At 38.7% G+C, this 19,505-nt stretch overlaps 1 non-coding gene across 1 annotated transcript; it reads left to right on the top strand.

Annotated features, from left to right (window-relative positions):
* The first annotated feature begins 525 nt into the window (after positions 1–525).
* LOC145774946 (U6 spliceosomal RNA) lies at positions 526–630 on the top strand. The gene has a single exon (XR_014290115.1). It is a non-coding gene; the product is annotated as a U6 spliceosomal RNA (small nuclear RNA).
* Positions 631–19,505: the final 18,875 nt, after the last annotated feature.

Genomic DNA, 19,505 nt, shown 5'->3' with positions numbered 1-19,505 from the left:
GTGTCTATGGTTGGACACTTAAAGGCATGCCTGAAGGTGGACACGAAGATTGGCTTCCTTGCCTTCCCATCCACTTAATCTAAATCTTCAACTACCAGGTGTAAACCTGGATACGACAAACAAAAAAATCAGAATATTCATCGCCAAGCAAGAGTGGTGTTGTCACTTCAATTCACAAAAGATATTTTGCAATTAACAATTTCAGTAAACAAGGAAATGTTTGACACATCGCAATATAGGCAACAATAGTGACCTGCAAACATATCAGCGTAAAATAGGCTCCAATAACAGGGAAAAAGAAACCAGGCACCATGAAACAAACGCTTGTGGAAATCACCGAAAAATCGTAATTCTATCGTAATTCATGAACAGTCTTCCCTCTAAAAAAGCAATGAGTTGATTTTCATCCTTTTTGTGAGAGTCTACAAAACCGTCTTTCTTTGATTATTAGACAACTGTCACTTGCGGTGCTTATCAGCATGGCAAGAATTGTTGATTAACAACATTTTGCAGGACTTTCTTCGGCAGAACATTTATTATAGGCCTACTAAAATTGGAAAGATACAGAGAAAATTAGCATGGCCCCTGCGCAAGGATGACACGCAAAATCGTGAAGCATTCCATATTTCTTTAAAAAACAAAACAATTTGCAGTAGGCCTACTAAGCTAAATATTTTCATAATACAATCAGAAAAAGTTTTTAAATTTATATATAATATTTTGCCAATTTATTATAAATTGAGTTGGCACACCGACCTCTTTTGCCAACAAAAACTTGCATAAAGAGAACACTGCTCGTGAAACACAATAACGGTGAAACACACACTAGTGTTTACATGACATTTGCAAACATAAAATAAGCAACCTTATGCTCACAGAAAAATTCGAAAACAGACGTTTTAATCAACCACTGGATCAGTGTGGCTGGACATCGCATTGGTATAACTTTAAGCAACCCCCACCTAGAACTATAATCTGATTGGTCGGTCGGTGGAATCGTATGCAAAGCAAAAATATGCTTCCCGGAAAGTATTTTTTGCCTTCGTGCTCTTTAACTCCTCACGAAAAGTTTTTTTGGTTATACTTCCACGCTGATACCTTCCGCGGGCCGCAGCAATACAGCGTGGCGGGCCGCATGCGGCCCGCGGGCCGCCAGTTGGTGACCCCTGCCCTAGGCTAAATCCAAGAATACCCAGTGGTTTCTGCAAGTTTTCGGGAATCCAAAATTGTCCTTGGCCTGGGTCAAAAAAGTAGCCTAACCGTTACCAAACATTAAAAACTTATGGACACACGCCATTTTTTTAAGACTTGTCAGCTTAATCTAGGGGTCGGCAACCTACGGTCCACAGGCCAGATCCGACCCGTCAAGAAATATCAGTCGGCCCGCAACTCCTTTACAAACTATAGGCCTATAGTATTACATGACCCAGATAGTGGTAGGCTATATTAATATCAAATAATAAGCTTAAGACAAATACTTTTTTATTAGTTACCGTATTTTGGTAGCCCTACGTCTTTGACTTGCAGTGTTTCTGTAAACAAGGAATTCAACATAAAGCACCATTATGATACTAAACATAAGATAGGCCTACTATTTTTTCCAAGCTAATGAGCCAAACAAGAAGCGACAAACTTAATCATAGGTGTACGGGAAGCATATTTTTTGGGGGTGCAAAAGATTTCTTGTCCAAATATAATCAACTGCGCCTAAACAAAAGTACGCATGTAAGAAAAAGCAATAATATAGCCTTCATGAAAAAAAGAAACAGCATAAGGCGTCAACTGGCAAGACTTCCACAAAGCCACTGGTGTGATAAGTATAGGCTACTATTATGCAAATTTGCAAAACAATAAATTCATCAAAAGACAATTGAAGGGAATAGCCCAGAGCTACTCAACTGGCTGACCGCGGTCCGAATCCGGACCTTTTAGGTGTTGAAGGTGGACCTTGGGCTTCCGGAAGAATAACTTCATTGCCACATTTTAGGGCCTCTTAAAACAGATTTTGATTAGAGAAAAGCAATTTTTTGTGATTATCCAAGGAGCTGGGGTCTTCGCCTCCACCAACGCTTTGCCGTCTTCTCTGATGTGCGATCCACACAGCTACAGTACAAAGAAACACAATACATTGTTTTCTTTCTTATTTCTTTGTTTGTGTCAGGCAAAATTGCGTGTGCGTGTTAGATAGCCTACTACCTGAAAAGTGTTCGGTGCTCGTACTGGTTGTTCAATTTTTGTGGTTGCATGTAAAATATACACGGGACCGCAAAAATATTCAACTTGTTAAATTGGACCTTTCCTAACATTTAGTTGAGTAGCCCTGGAGTAGCCTAATTGACACTACATGACGAGCCAGTAGAATGCAGTACTGCCGGTACGATACATGGCTCTAAAACTGCAAAACTAAACTAAAAAGCATAGATTAGTAGATTAAATTTAGTGGTAAACTGGTGGTATACTCAAATTTAAAACAAGTATTTATTTTGCCCACTTCGTTGTCCAAATATATCTACAATGCGATTGACATCCACTTTATTTGTTTTTGGTCTTTCCAAGTGAAACATAGCTAAGTTTGACAGACGTGTTTGGCCCATTGTTGATCTCAGATATGTCTTCCGTCGTCGTAATCTGGAAAAAGACCTCTCAGCTGAACATGAAGTTGCAAGAACTGGTGCTAGAATTTTTGCAGTTTTTCAAAGTGGGTCATACAGTAGGCTATTGTTCGAATTAATTGAAACTGTCAAGAAAACAAGCTGAATTTGTGTATATTTGGTTTATTGTGATAATTTAACAGATGTGTATCGTTTAATACCTAATGTGGCCTCCACCTTCTTTCAACAATGCACGAACACGGTTTGGCATGGATTCGATTAGATTTTTGTAGTTTTCTGCAATTTTTAGGTCCCGAAACCACCTGAATGATGGCCTCCATGAGCTTCCTTATGGTGGTGCAGTCCTTCTTGCGTAATCGTGCCTTGATTATGCTCCAAAAAATTTTGATAGGATGTAGGCTACATCTGGAGAATTGCCATGCCAATCTAACACAGTAATCTTGCTTTTATTCAAAAAGTTAGTGTTTTTTTTAGAAGAATGACATGGTGCAAGGTCTTGCTGAAAAATGACCCCACCTTCTGGAAATGCTCTTTGCAGGTCTGGGATAACTTTTGATTAATTGATTGATTGATTGAATATTTATCCTCGGACTGGGGAAGCTTCTTGCAGAGCTTAATCCTGGCAGTTTCGCATACTTGTAGAGTCTTTGAATCACTGACGCAGGCCCGGTCACCGAGATTGACAGAGTGAAATTTCCGATTGTTGAAGTCTTGTTGCCGGGGAACTATTCCATCCATTAGATGCCGCTGAATGGAGAGCAGTCCTTAACGTGCGTTGCTCAAGCGCACACCCCGAGAGTCGAACCAGCGCCGCTTGATCTTGAAGCATCTTCGTTCCATAAGTGATGCGCTAACCAATTGAGCTAACTAAGTGAACTAGCCAATTGAGCTAGCTAACTAACCAATTTTTTTGTGATCACATCGATATATGGTTCAGAATTCATCATTTCTTCCACTGGAAACAGTGATCCAACACCACTGTGGCTAAAACTTACCCAGAACATATTTTTGTGGGATTTTTTACACATTGATTGAAATGCTAGGGCTTCAAGGTCTCTCCAACATTCTTTCTCACAAACCTCGCATGATGCCATTCTTTTAAAAAACCACTAATTTTTTGAATAAAAGCAAGATTAATGTGTTTGATTGGCATGGCAATTCTCCGGATTTAAATTCTATCGAAATTTTTTGGAGCATAATCAAGGCACGATTACGCAAGAAGGACTGCACCACCATAAGGAAGCTCATGGAGGCCATCATTCAGGTGGTTTCGGGACCCAAAATTGCAAAAAACTACAAAGAGCTAATCGAATCCATGCCTAACCGTGTTCGTGCAATATTGAAAGAAGGTGGAGGCCACATTAGGTATTAAACTATACACATCTGTTAAATTATCACAACAAACCAAATATACACAAATTCAGCTTGTTTTCTTGACAGTTTCAATTAATTCGAACAATACTGTAGTTTTATCTAATCCATTCGAAATTAGGAATTTTGTAGATTGTACAGCAGTTTTGATTTCGCTGTTGCGAGTGAGTTGGTGAGAAAGTTGATATTCCGATTCCAGGAAATCCTGTTCCACGGTGTAAAATTCAGATATCAACTTCAAGCTTTGTTGGTTGGCATTATTTCTCAGCACTACATCTGCAAGAAAAAGCAGTATAGTTAAGCAGATAACTTTAGATTTCTCGTAAAATACTTCATTTGGTGACACAAGCATGAAAATTGGCACATATGTACCTTAGACCATGTAGATTTCAAAAGTTTAATTAACCAAACGAAAATTCAAAGCGGCGGCCCGTGACGTCAAAATTCAAAATGGCCGCCATTCGGTCCTGGACTAACGTAGGAAAGTTGTTTTATGATAGCAATTTAGGTGTTTTTCATCTCTTACTATCTTAAAAATGTTTTTTGTGACATTTTTAGCCAGTGTTTATGATTTCAGATTATACCTCTCATTAAAAGTCTTCACAAAAACGTGGAAAAAACGTTTTTTAGTGTTTTTATCGAAAAAAGGGTGGTCATATGTTACTTAAAAAATGATAGCCTCAACAAAATTCCTCGTTACTGTTCACCCTCAAATTTAGTGTATTTAAAAAGAGACAGAAGTAGGGGTCCAACTCGAAAGTCACCAGAGTAAATTTTTCGAGCAAACAGAGGTGGTATTTGTAATAAAATCTGATTGTTGGTTTTCAAAGCCAGTTGGTTTTCAAAGCCATTTTCAAAGCCAGATTGGTGGAATACCACACAACAAACTAGAAGTTATCCGAGGTGTAAAGAAGATACCAGATTTGCCTGACTCGTACACGGTTGTCAAACCTGCATTTTTCGCTAAACAACCACTTCCACCTGCGTATGACATACAGAAAATACCTAGCCCATCTTTATTCCTGATTGACAGACAGTTCAACTGGCTAGACCACGTAGGCCTACTTCTCACTGAAGAATATGATGACAAGGTGCAAGCAACGTGGTCCGCATTCAATGGCTCACAGATACAAAATCACAAATTCGACGTCAGCTTTTCGTGCATTTTACCACTTTTGAGAGATAAAGCAGACAGTGTGTCTACAATAAAGCATGTTAGGGATCAAGTACCGTACAGCAAACTATGTCGTATCTTAATCCGTCTCAAACACCAGTCATTACAGCTGACCAACCTCTTTTTGCACTATCTAAACAAGTGCAATGGTATTGACCTGATGAACACGGCAACTTGGTCATCAACTTGGTCACAGCGTGTAGTTTGTATGCATTGATACGTTCTGCGAAAGAAGTGGAGACACTAGGCTGGATTTACAATGAGGTGGAATTCAAAGAATGGTGCGCCACGAAAGCGGATAATTTTCCAATGTTTAACTACTGGTAGGCTACACTGCATTCAATCTGGAACTCTCATTGCTGGGTTTTGTGGGCACTCTTCGGGAAAGAAATTTTCCGGGATACAAGGAGGCTCTGGCAATACTCCTTCCAAAATTCTTTAGGGTGACAGAACTCACTACTCAAGGTGGCTGACCATACACCTACTTGACATGTTGTCATTGAAAGATAAATTTCCTGATGTTGATGAGCAGTTCATGAAAGGGAAGTTTGTGATTCAGAAGACCAACAGAGAATATTCTGCGATTGCTATTGACCAAGCCCATGAACAGAATAATACTATTATGAAAGGAGATGGAGGGATAATTGGAATCACAGAACACGAATCAGCCTTGCTACGATGAACGGTAGCAGGCCCTGAAGTCTGTAGAATTATACAGGAATATGAATGTGTTTCTAAAAGTCGAGAGAAAGTATCCCTAAATCATCATGAAGCAACACCATCAGCACAGAAAGCATTTCTCAAAGACGTCATCTCTCTCACCCGAACCATTGAAGAGAAGGGCAATCCCTATCTTGAGGAGTCAACTTCAGATCTGCTTACTCTTAATACGAAAAATGTCATGGAGCAAAAGGTAACAGATATGCTAAAAGACTATGATACAAAAGGTAAAAATCAGTTGGAAAACTTCACATCAGAATTAGACAAATTCTACTCACCAATTGCTCAGAACAAATTCACATTGTTTAACTCAAAAAAGACAACACGAAAAGGGAATCACAGCACATTGAAGGGTGACTGCAGCCTTTTTTCAAAGCTCTTTATTTCATGCCAGATCCGACAAGTTGATCTGTCTGAATTTTTTAGCCATGAAAACCAACGATTTCCAGCAGCTTTAAGTTCAGGAGGTGATCTTTTCCAAACATAGAAAGCAGGTTTAATGGGTTGCCTAGAGAATGTGGTACCTGCACAACCTGCTTTACTGGACGATGTAGACATGATGGTGATAGATGGAGCATGTTTAGTACACTCTACTACACCAAAACATCATACGTTTGGTGAATAAGCCCAGAAGGACTTCGTGGAGAAAACTAAGCCATATGCCAGAAAGCACAAACGAACGGATGTTGTGTTTGACACTTACAAGGACGGAAGCATCAAATCTCATGCTCGTATAAAGAGGGGTAATGGTAGCAGGCGGAGAGTTACTCGAGATGGGAGAGTCCCAAAGAACTGGCCAAACTTTTTGCAAAATACAGACAATAAAAAAGAACTTTATCCATTCTTAGCTGATTCCATCCAAGAATTCATGCCACCGGATGATATCGTTTACGCTTTCAAGAATGAAAAAGCTGTTACTAATAATGACAATCCCGTTTTAGTCAATTTGAGCTCAATCCAAGAAGAAGCCGATACCAAAATGTTTGTTCATCTTCATCATGGTCTCAAGTATGAAACTATACAAAAAGCAGCCATCCTGGCTAATGACATTGATGTGGTCGTTATTGGAATTGGCTTGTTTGAAAACTTGAGCAAGGATGGACTTCACAAACTCTGGATATCTTTCGGGAGAGGAAACAAAAGAAGATGGATTCCTATTCATCAGATATTTTCTGTCCTGGGTCCACAGAAATGCAAAGGGCTGTTGTTCTTTCATGCCTTTAGTGGCTGTGACTCTTGTTCAGGCATGAAAGGAAAGGGGAAGAAGTCGTTCTTTGCAACGTGGTCAGTGTATCCAGATGTGACGCCAACATTTCAGAAGCTCAGTCAGTGTCCAGAGGAAATAAATGCAGAAGATTTTGCGATCCTTCAAAAATTCACGGTATATCTTTATGATAAAAGTAGCACTGATGATAAGGTAGACACTGCAAGAATGACTTTGTTTACACTTAAAAATAAACAATATAATAATATTCCACCAACAGAAGCTGCGCTGAAATTGCATGCACTTCGGGCAGCATATCAGGCCGGACACATTTGGGGACGAGCTCTTGAAAGGAGTCCAGAATTGCCATCTCCAAGTAACTGGGGGTGGAAATCTGGAGATGGGGGAACATGGGACATTATGTGGACAAGAAAAGACCCCGTAGCCGAAGCACGTAAAGAACTAAGACGATGCAATTGTAAAAAAGAATGCAAAAGCTGTAAGTGTAAAAATGCAAATTTACCGTGCACTTCATTATGTTCCTGTCCTTGTGACCATGAATAAATATTATTAGGGGTGGGCAAATTCAGGTCGATTTTTCAGGACCTATTTTTTCTAATGCCATTTGGGCTGGTAAATATGAATTCGTTGATTTTTTTGCTCTATGACGTCATAATAGGTTGGTTCAGCGGCCATTTTCAAAATGGCGGCCAAAAATCGCTATTTTGCTCTCAGGACATACAAGTGAGACGAATATACCTGTGCAATATGTCTAAACATATGTTTTGAGGGTCAAAGATTACAATAAAAGCACTTTTAGCTACCTGGCATGACACCTTCTTGTATTTTTCTGCAGAAAAGATCATTTTTAGGTTATTGTTTGTGTATTTATTACGCCAATGATCGTTTGAGCTTCTTGTTATAATATGCAACCATGTTACCAGGAAGATTGAGAAGGCACTTTCAAACTGCATGGAAGTTCACGGATATTCGTTTTTGTACTTTTAGTTCGTGGCTGTTGTCAACTTCCGCGAACTTCGTTCACTGAACTTCACACATGAAGCGAAAATGGCGCGCGAACTTCTGTTAGCTCAAGAAAACTTACATCCCAATTTTTTGTTTCGCTGGGTCCAGGTTCTTAGGCTAGGCTATTGAGAGTTTTGAGGTTAGCGGCTTCTCCCGTTGGTGTTGGCTTTTAGTGCTGCAAATCCTGCCGTTCAGATTTTTTGGACACTGTGGTGGTTTAGTCAGAACGATAATGTTTTCCATTTTTGTTTGCAAGCTATTTTGCTTTCTGTGTGAAACGAAATGAGCAACAGAGTCGAAGAGGTAGATCTCCACCTTTATAGGAAGTTACCGGTATCTTGAGCTGAAAAAAACTTCTGAATGTGATATAACAAAACCTTATACAACCGCCATATTCTGCCATATCATAGTGGTCTACCACAAGAACGGTTTGAATTAGGGGAAAAACAGTTCCGTGAGCTTCCGTCAACTTATGTGTAGTGTGAAAGGTTTTTGATTTCAATTTCTGTGAACTTACGTGTAGGTGTAGTCTGAAAGCGCCTAAGACTTCTTCTTTGTATAATTTCATCATATTTACTGACCTTAGGCTCCTTTGTCTAGATGGTGGCCGGTCGATTGGTCGACAGACTCGCTGTGTCGACAGCTGTGTGTGTGTTCACGCTGTGTCGACGGTCATTCACGCTGTGTCGACGGTCGACAGTCATTTGGTCGAGAGACATTTGGTCGATAGGACGTTTGGTCGACAGACAGTTGGTCGACAGACATTTGGTCGACAGGACATTTGGTCGACAAGACATTTGGTCGACAAGACATTTGGTCGACAGACATTTGGTCGACAAGACATTTGGTCGACAGGACATTTAGGTTAGGTTAGGGTTGGGTTTAGGTTAGGGTTAGTTAACCCTAACCCTAAAATGAATCGTTCTGTCGACCAAATGTCCTGTCGACCAAATGTCTTGTCGACCAAATGTCCTGTCGACCAAATGTCTGTCGACCAAACGTCTTGTCGACCAAATGTCTGTCGACCAAATGTCCTGTCGACCAAATGTCTTGTCGACCAAATGTCTGTCGACCAAACGTCCTGTCGACCAAATGTCTGTCAACCAAATGACTGTCGACCAAATGTCTTCCGACCAATTGACCGGGTACCGTCTACATCCAGGTTGACTAGTTGTTGCACTAAATAATGCAATATAGGTAATCAATTATGAAAACTGAACGACGAGTGAGAAGTGAAAGTAGAAAAGAACTTTTTGGATTCAATTACACTGAAATACAGGAATATAAACCCACAGGAAAACTAGCTAGTGGGACTGTTGTAATTGGACGAATGCTACAGCTATGCAACCGACAGAAGGAGAAGCAAGCATTAAGCAGGACTGAAGCGAGTAAAGTTGTAGCTATAGAACTGTATTGTATTGTAATTAAATCTGTATTGGAAAAGAAAGCACGCTGGAAATGGGCAAGATGCTCAGAAGAAGTCAACAGCGTGAAAAAACTGGAATCGGACTTTCTGGATACTGTCGAGGCAACAAAAAAACTTTCACTGATTAAAAAAGCATATCTAAAGAACAAGAAGACACAGAAGACCTTACGTCAGATCGACTTGTGCAAGTTACATGGCGGTCCAGTTACAAGTACATCGCTTGATTTATTGGAATGTTTGAGTGGAAAACAACTTTTAGCCGAAGTTAGCCATCTTCGACTAACTATAGCACCCGAAAATCGACAAATAAGACGAGTTAAGGCGGCTGACGGACAATACCGGGTTGACAAATTTGGTGCAGAAGAACTGAAGTCCTCCATTAAAAATGTACTAAAGCCAGTATCCAACATTACGACGACTGTGGACTCTCTCTCTCTCTTTTGAGCAGAATTATATGACCTGGCATGTGTAATTATGCGGGAATGATTGTCAATGAGATATTCGTATGATTATTTTCTGTTAGATGGTGAATACCCACTAAAAAATTTTAATTTTTCATGTAAAAAGCGTTTTTTTTTTATACTTTCAGATGATATCGCCACAGCAAAGCAGTGAATCGCAAAACTGAGTTAATTTTTAGAATCTACGCCCCAAACAACCTATATTTAGACATATTACATGACCCATATGATCAAATCTTCATCCGATTGATGGAAAATATCAATTTGAAAATGGCCGCTGAACCAACCTATAATGACGTCATAGACAAAAGAACTCATCGGATTCTTATTCAGAGAGAAAAATGGCCATGAAAAAATTGGGTCCTGGAAATACTATGATCAAAATGCCTTTATTTGCCCACCCCTAATATTATTTACATGTGAATCATTGTCATGAACATGGTTTACGTACTCAACAACGTACACGTACAGTAGTAATAACTGATAACAGAAATGTTGACTGTACATGAATTGTCTTTTTAAGAAAGTACTTTAAGTCTGTTTGGGTGGAAGTATCAAAGTTTAGACTATTCTGCACACCTGACTGTCAAATTTGTGAAACCCTTTCTCTGTCCATAGTACGTTACACACTTGTTTTTGTTGAATACCATCTTAAATCATTCATACTGTCTTAAAAATAACATTTTCAAGGTAGTAAGAAATGAGACACATCTACATTGCTTTCATAAAGCAACTTTCCTACGTCAGTCCACTACCTGCATGGCGGCCATTTTGAATTTTGACGTCACGGGCCGCCATTTTGAATTTTCGTTTGGTTAATTAAACTTTTAAAATCTACATGGTCCAAAGTACATGTGTGCCAATTTTCATGCTTGTGTCACCAAATGAAGTATTTTCAGGGTTATCTACCTCACTAGTAGGCTAGGCTATCTTCGAACTTTTGTTGGTAAATCTTTCAGATAATTCTGCAGTGACCCTGTCAATCGCATCATAGTATACATCAACACGTGCTATTTCCAAGGCCTATGAGAGGGGGGTACGGAGGGTACGGCGTACTCTTAAGGGCCCAGACCGGTGTTTGTTGGGGGGCCCGAAATTGTGATTTTATAGTTTACGCGCAAAAATGTTTGGTTAAAGCCATCCTAAACGACTAAATTCCAGCATAAAAGTTGTTATTCTTTAGTCCTGGGGGGCCTGTAATATAGCAAAAGGGCCCAGAAAGGTAACTGAGTGCATTGCGAGCAAATTAGAGGCCCAAAGTGGTGATTTAATGCTTTACGTGCAAAAACGTTCTGTTGAATGAACCCTAAATTAAATCATAAAAGTTGGTTATTCTCCTGTCCGAGGGGGCATAGTGTAGGCTAACAAAAGCAGGTTTGAGCAAAACCCGGGCAAAAAGTCTGGGTGTTTTTTGTTTTATTTTGTGTTCTTTGAAAACTATTTGAAAAAGATAGTTTCGCGCTTATTTCACTTCAAAATAAATTTTGGAGTTGGAGCAGGAGCCGGAGAACACTTTCGAAGCAGGAGCAGAGCCGGAGTAAATAAATGTGACTTTTATCATTCACCTTTCCTGGGCATGTGGTGAATGCAAAAGTTTATGAAAAAAGGTTATTGGTCAGATGATTAATTTGATTATGTTTTAACAAGATGTTATGTTTGAGCCTTGGTAGAGAGCTTGACTTGTAGCAGATACATGTAACACTCAGTAACAACGGATTTAACATTTTTTATTAAATACACAAAAAAACAAACAAGAAAAAAACTACTAAATCCAATCTCGACACCACATAGTGTCCTCATCAGAAATAATTATAGGCTACTACATCTAAGAGAAATAAATAATTCAATTTGAGAATTTTACATTAAAGCTGTACAAGCGACACCTTTCAACACCACCATCAACAACTGACACACGAATTCAATGCAGGATACACAAATCGGCAAGGGACAGATCACGTGATATGCACATCACAAAATAATAGTTTTATTGCAGCCTGATATTGTTATTGTCCACAGATGTCCAATTCTGCAGTAAAATGTTGTATGGTGTGCAATACGCCTTAGAAGCAAACATCACGCGTTTTTCCCAAGATAAAGGGGGCCCGTAGTGAAAGGGGAGGCCCGGAATTACTCTTCGTACCCCCAGTAAAAATTTCTCTCAGAGACCCTGGCTATTTCCATGTCAGTTCGTTCATTTTCTGGTTTTGTAGCTGTATTTTCACCACACAATGCTTGCATCCTTTTTGAAGGTTTTAATTGACAATGCAAAGAAATACCGGTACTTGAGTCTCGTTCATTGTAGCCTACTGTGTTTAAAAGCTTTATGAATATCATTCCAAATGTTAAAGAACTTTTGCTCATTCCTGTGATTTCTTAAAGTGGAAATAGTTTCAAGTGCAGTTTGTTGGGCTGTTGCTATGTCCATTTCCTTTCCCTGGAGGTACGTTGCCAGGGGATTTGTAAATGAAAATATAAATTTCAAAACTTGTAGTCCCAGAATGAACTGGACATCACAAACAGCTATAAATAGACCTCTGATTTCACAGCCTCCCATCGGCAAGTTCAACGTGTTACACAGAACGACTTTAGTTTTGGGCCTATGTAGGCTACTTTCTAAATTTGTCTTCATCATCAAAATTTCTTAAAATTGTTTCCCTTTTTGGTGAGTGAAAATAATGGTGTATTGACTGTACTACACCAAGTGCATTAGTCATTAAATTTTGTCAAGGACTGTGCTAAACAAGGTAAAAGCTGCCTTCTCCAGCAAGCAGGAATTTATACTTTCACTTTTATAACATTTTTAGCAAAGTATCTTCCGCAAACTCTCTTTTTGAAGACCATGGAGAGTAGATAGTGTAATGTTGTACAGACTTCGACAACTACAACATGACTCCGACACTAAGTCGACTGAACTTATAATTGTAACAAACAGGGCCCGCAAAAGTCAATAAAGTCAAATTTTTTTAAGGACCTCGTCTGTCCACGAATCAAAGAATAAAGTTGTTTTAAGCACCTAGGGGACTGTTTCTAAGAAGTTTATAGGTCAAAATAAAGTCAAAATTGACAACAAAGTCAAAAATTTTAATAAAGTCAAAAATTGTCAAATTATGGCTTTTGACAAACTTTTTGTGTATCTTGAGAGTAATTTTTGTCACAATCCTCGTGGAAGCATTGTAAATTAGGAACAGCGACACAATTAAACCATATTAACCCGTAAAAGCAGGAAATATGTCACAATGCCCACTTGGATCAGCAGTTACTTTTATCCCAAATTATCCCTTGTTTATTCATTGTTACGTATTTAAATAATTCTTATAAAACACTTCCTCTTCACAAACGTATCTTTTTGAAGATCAACAGTTTGGATTTTAGGAATAGCTTAGCCTACTGACATTCTATAAATTGTAATACAAAAATGCCTAAGCAAGCGAAATCGTCTTCAGCAAAAGAGACGGATTTTCCGAAATTTTCCTGGTAAATTTAATGCAACTCCCGGGGGTGATTTAAGGTGCAATTTTTGCGCGTTTATAGTGAAGTGCGATAAAAAGTATTTTGTTAAAAACCGCAACAAAAGTAAACGCCATCAAGCTGGATTGGAGCGACAACAAGCATCTCAATCAATGCAAACTTTGATTGAACAAGCCCATTTTATTGAACACTTTTGGGTCTGAAATCGACAAAATAATATGTTATGTAGGCTATCAATTCCAGGAAGAACTGTGGCCTCTACAAATCAGCAATTTCGTTAGGTCATAATAAAGTCAAAATTTAATAAAAATAAAGTCAAAAAAATTGTTCTTTAGGTCAAAATAAAAATGGCCCTAGTAATAACGTAATAAATGTAAGAAAGTAAGAAACTGGCGCAACACTGTCAAGGAAGCCTATTTAAAGGCGACCAATTTTGACGTCATGAAAAGCGCGTAAAGCAAAATGCGAGACACTGGTAAGGGCAAATTCCGACACAAAATTAAGAGTGCCACGATGCAGTTCCAATGCACTTTTTTTCGAAATTCAAAAACGGCTAGTCATAAAAAGTGGCACATGCATAAAAAAGTTACGTGTGCAAAATTTTCTCAGTTTGGGAGTGCATCTTCTGCCCCTGCAGGAAAGTCAAACTTTCAATTTTTCGAAAAAAAAGGGAAAATTTCACTTTTCGTTTTAACACAATTTTTTTATAATTTTTCATCTAGTTAGTTATAAATTGTAAGTAGGATGTACCGTATTCAAAACTTTTCTAAAATTTACTGCTCCCTCATCGACGACCAAAATGCTGAATTTTCACCAATTTGAAATGGAATTTTGTCATTGCTCAATAAACAAACTTGTCGCAAAAGGGCGAGATGGCGTTAACGCAGTACGCTCATTTATGTTTCGTCCACTAACTTTGCAGGATGATACTAATTGACAAACTATAAGACGTAGTCTTGTTTAAATTAAAAGCAATAGTAAACTTGTTCAGTTACAGCTGTAAACCGCAACCTATAATTTACTTCATAATAAAAGCAATATGATCTGGAGGTTCCATAAAGGGAATGTACTGTAATCTACAGTTTTGACGTGAATTATTGTTATCATGATTTTGTTTACACAAATCTGTCATTTACAAATCAAAATTAAACGTTCACTTGATAGGCTACTACAAGCACTACATACAGGAGTAAACTTTGTTTGACAGCAATGTAACGATAAAAAAGAACTTGTGTTAACAAAACAAAAAATGTACCTACCCATCTTTTTCAATGTACCCATTAATGTACCCATCTTTTTCAATGCTGTCCAGCACATGTGATGAGGCATCTGTCACGAGTTTAATGGTTTTTCAAAACTAAACTTTCAATCTAAAGTTGAAATCATAAATAAAGGAAGACCTGTTCCAGACTTGTAGCGATCTGTAGCGACACGGGGTTTTATGTTTAACCCTATCTGTAGCAACACAGGGTTTTATGAGGACGCCCTACTCTAGTGGTGAAATATTTCACAGAAAGAAATATGCTAGAAATGTGAAATTTCTTGACTTTTAGTTTTTATTCTTTGCGAATTTTCTACACCTACACTGGTCATTTTTCTACCTTCCCGCCCTTCACAATAAGCATTTCGTCGCGGGTGGCTAGACATTTTTGTGCAATGCTAGATAAATTATAACTTATAATTCAGGGGTGTGCAACCTTTATTACAGGAGGGCCATATATAAATATCTGGGTGAAACCGCGGGCCACACGTTTATTTAACATATGTTTTCTAGTAGTTGCAGGCACAAAAAAGTAGTTTTTTTGTTATTCATGTTAATTTTATGGCATTATTAGAGGTTATCTTTTTGCAGAAATAATAAGTTAAGACACATAAATTTCTAAAGAAAACTGCTATTCAAATTTATTGTCACACCGACTACGAGTTCAGTGAGAAATTTGCAGCTGGTTTCTTTGCCGGACGACTTTTTCCAAATTTACTTTAATGGAAGTGCTCGCAATTCGAAGTCCATTTTTCCAGGTGTTCGCCTGTCAGAACGGATCGATGGGGATATTTTATGACGCCCATTTTAGAAAAAATCTGTTCGCACAAATACGTTTAGCCAAAAAGAGCCATTTTTGAAGTCATGTTTTTTTCAAATGTGGAAAGTCATCTTGGTTGAGATGTTTTCGGTAAAATCAAAAAATTTACGACTTCTTTACGCAGTTCGTAAAATCGTTGCAACATGCAGCCCTTGCTTAACCAACGCACCTCGGAAAAGTAAAGTAGATCTTTATGTGTCGTGTTGAGATTAGCCTATCCAGAAACTTTTGAAACTGACGATGGTTGAGCTCTCGTGCTCGAGTGAAATTACTGCCTTAACAACCGGACTTAAGACGTGTTTAAACTTCAAGGATTTTGCGCACAGGTTTTGCTGGTGAATGATACAATGAAAAATTGCTATGTCATCATCGATTTTTCTCTTCCTCAAGGTAGACTTCAAGAGACCTATGAATCCAATGCCAGTTCCGGACATGGATCGAGCACCATCAGTTGCAATTCCGCATACGCTGGACAAGTCCAGTTCGAAGTTGTCAAAAGCATCAATTCAGTAAAAATGTCAGCACCAGTAAGTTGTCGTGCCCTTCATTGACTGTAATGACAGAAGCTCTTCCGTTTCGTTCAAGTCTTTGTCCACTCCTTTTCAAATATGGCCAACTGTGCTGTGTCCTTCTGGTCCGTAGCCTACTTTTATCGATCGCAAAGCTCCATGAAACAAAGTTCTTCACCTTATCCTTATTGAGAGTGAGAGTGTCACTAATATCACAAGCAATATCATCGATAACCTACGCCTCGCTATCGTCCACCATTTTCTCGAACGCACTCTTCATTTTAGAGCACATTTCTTCTGCGACATCGATAAGACACTGCTTCACAAAATTACTGTCAGAATACGGTTTCATAGTTTGAGCTATTCTCTGTGCATCTCTATGCCTCTGATCTACTGACGTTCCAAATAATTAAATACAATCGGATGAGCGGTGGCCAGTGGGAGATTTCTAAAATAGTTAACAGAAGGTGCGAAATGTACAATAATCCACTCTATAATAAATTGTTCGCACGTACCAGACTAAACTAAATTATAAACACGTTTCGCGGGCCGCACACAATTCAAAATTGCCACATCTTCGCGGGCCGCACAATTTTTCTTCGCGGGCCACATTTAGCCCGCGGGCCGTACGTTGCACACCCTTGAATAATTTAATGTTAGTGCAATATAATTGTTAGTGCAATACTTTGAAATGTAAAAACGCCCAAAAATGCTATGTTTATGAGCAAAAGTAATTTTTTGTTTACTTTAGTATTAGGCTACTCTATGTCAGGCATGGAGGAACCATTTAAAAAGTAGGTGGGCCCAGAGGCGCAGCAATCAAAGCCAATCCAACTTCAGGAGGGCTTGCCCCCCCAGATCCCCCATAGCCTAACATTGTTGCATTCCTAATACTTGAAGTCGTTTATACATTGTGCTTTCATGATTGCCTTTCGTGCCAACAAGCGAAAATTTTTCATTTTTGGACCCGATTTGGCCAAAAAAATTACAAAATTGTTAAATTGCTTTTTAGTTCTGTACAAAATATGGCGATGTAGCCTACACACAATTAAAAAGGCAACAATACACACACAGTTATAATACCACCTAGGAGTAATATTCTGCAGCATTATACGTACACTACACTACTAGGCTACAATATGTAATGATATCATTGTTTTCACCATAGAGCGAAATTATATTGATTGATAGATTGCTCTACCAATCACTTGTAGCCACACCAACGCATGCTGCCCACAGTGGGGCTCAACAGAAAAGTTTGAAGATTGGATTTCATCATTGAGCTATCAAAGATATAATCAAACTTTGTAGGTTATCAAATGAGTGAAAACCTTTTTTTGGAACTCGCTCTCTGATTTGCCGTTTTCACTACCTTTTTAAAGAAAGTTGGCTTTCAAAAGTAGGTGGGCCAGGCCCATCTAGAAAATAAACATTTAAAAAAGGAGTGGCTGCGTGCCTTAAAAAATCGCCTATTCTGCTTTCTCTGTTTCTTGTTTTCAACATCTAGTGATAATGTTTGGACTAAAAAATGGATTTTCACAACAAAGTCACAGATGTTGTTTTAAAGCAGGGGTGGTCAACATTCGGCCCGCGGGCTGGACCCGGCCCGCGACGGGATTTTGAGCGGCGCGCAGACAGTTTCCAGTCTTTGCATAATGTGACCCGCGGCCACTCTCCGCCGCAATTCCCCATTACTTGCTTACTACGTCAAATAATAGTGACTGTTAATTATTCTTTAGTTCTTTGTCAAGTGACAAGCATGTTATGTTCCATCATAAACGGGCCCTTCCATTCCTTTTCTTTGTCTCTTGTAAGAATCTCCCTTTTTACAGCTTGAATCAATTGATTTGCAGTGTGACTCTACCCTGAAGGAGATATTCCAATCTAAAAGCATTGACAAATTTTATGCGTCACTGAATGAGCCCAAGTTTACCAACCTGAGAAAGATGGCCATGAAACTATTTGTTCTGTTCGGGTCTACATAGGAGAGATGTGGGACCAGTGGATCATAGGGACCAGTGACTCAGGGGCTTTTTTCGCCTTTCCATTTAAAATTGATATTTGAAATTTTGTCTGTGGTATCGACATTATAACGCCATCTTTATCTACGAGTTTTTGAACAAGACAAAAGTCTGTGTAAAATTTGAGACAGTAAAACGATTTTTGAGGCAAAAAAGTAAAGTTTTCACATATAATAAAATTTGCATTTTGTACTAGAGCAAAGTGCTTATGAAATATCGTATAGAAAAAATTCTCATTGCATTTTAGTTAGGTGATGGCAAATAGCAGACCTGAAAAGCTAGTCCAAGTTTCAACTGAGGCCATGCTAAGTGCAAGTGGCCGCTATGGGGACCAATGGTTCACTACCTGGTGGGGACCAGTGGATCTGCTGAATCAGCAGTATTGTTCGCCTACCGAGAAACAAACCACAGAGATAAGCAAATTTCTCAACATCTTTATGGCATTTCCAAACTTTAAAGCTGGTTGTAGCCTTAAACGTATTAACAGACCACCATGCAATCATTAACTCGAAAGTGATGTGGTCAAAATGGCTTCTAAGGGACGTAGACAAGTTCTTTAATTTCCTAATATACTTAGATTGCTAGAAATATAAATTAAACTACCAGACCATGTAAATAGTAATAAAAATAAATAATGCAGATAAAAATTGCATTTGTATTGGACTGGTCTTGAGTTTTTCTTAAACAAGATGTTGTGAACCAATGGTCCCCGACCCTTGAACCAATGGTCCCCATGGGTGGTTCACTTGAGTTGCATTTCCACCAATGGTTCACTTGAGTTGCATTTTTACAAGCAAAATAAACAACTTTTCTCTTTATATACTGTATTTTGAGTTAAATGCTGTGGTATATTGAAGGATAGACTAAAGTTCATGTTAAGACTTCTAAATCCCATTTTACTTGGCAAATAAAACCTGCACATGCAAAAACGTCAAAAGTAACCTACTGGTCCCACATCTCCCTGCGAGTATATTTGCGAGCAAAGATTTTCGACCATGAACATTAACAAGACAAAGCTGCGATCCTGATGTTCACGTGTAGTCTTTACTGAGGGTTTCTACGTCCGACATGCAGCCAGAGTTCAAGGAACTTTTTGACAACTTAGATCGACCGCAGATGTCTCGTTGACTTAACCCTTATCCTGTAATTACGGGCCTGGGAGGCCCGGTGAGAGAGAAAAGTCTTTTAATTTTTTTCTTTTTTGGTTTTTAGAGCTGTTGCTCTAGAAATGCCAAAAATAGTGTCGTTTGCAAAACTTAAAACCGGAGTGTAAGGATTAATAAGTCCAAAAAAAATTTTTTTGGCTAAAAACAAAAGTACATCTCAAATTGCAATTTAGGGCCTCGGAGGCCCGGTTTTAGTTTAGAGTAAACTTTAGATTATAATCTAAATTATAATAGAATTAAAAAGTGATAGGCATACACCAGCGAGG

This window comes from Aplidium turbinatum, chromosome 7, assembly GCF_918807975.1.
Source record: "Aplidium turbinatum chromosome 7, kaAplTurb1.1, whole genome shotgun sequence".
Lineage (NCBI taxonomy): Eukaryota > Metazoa > Chordata > Ascidiacea > Aplousobranchia > Polyclinidae > Aplidium > Aplidium turbinatum.
This window is presented reverse-complemented; position numbering and strand designations above follow the sequence as displayed.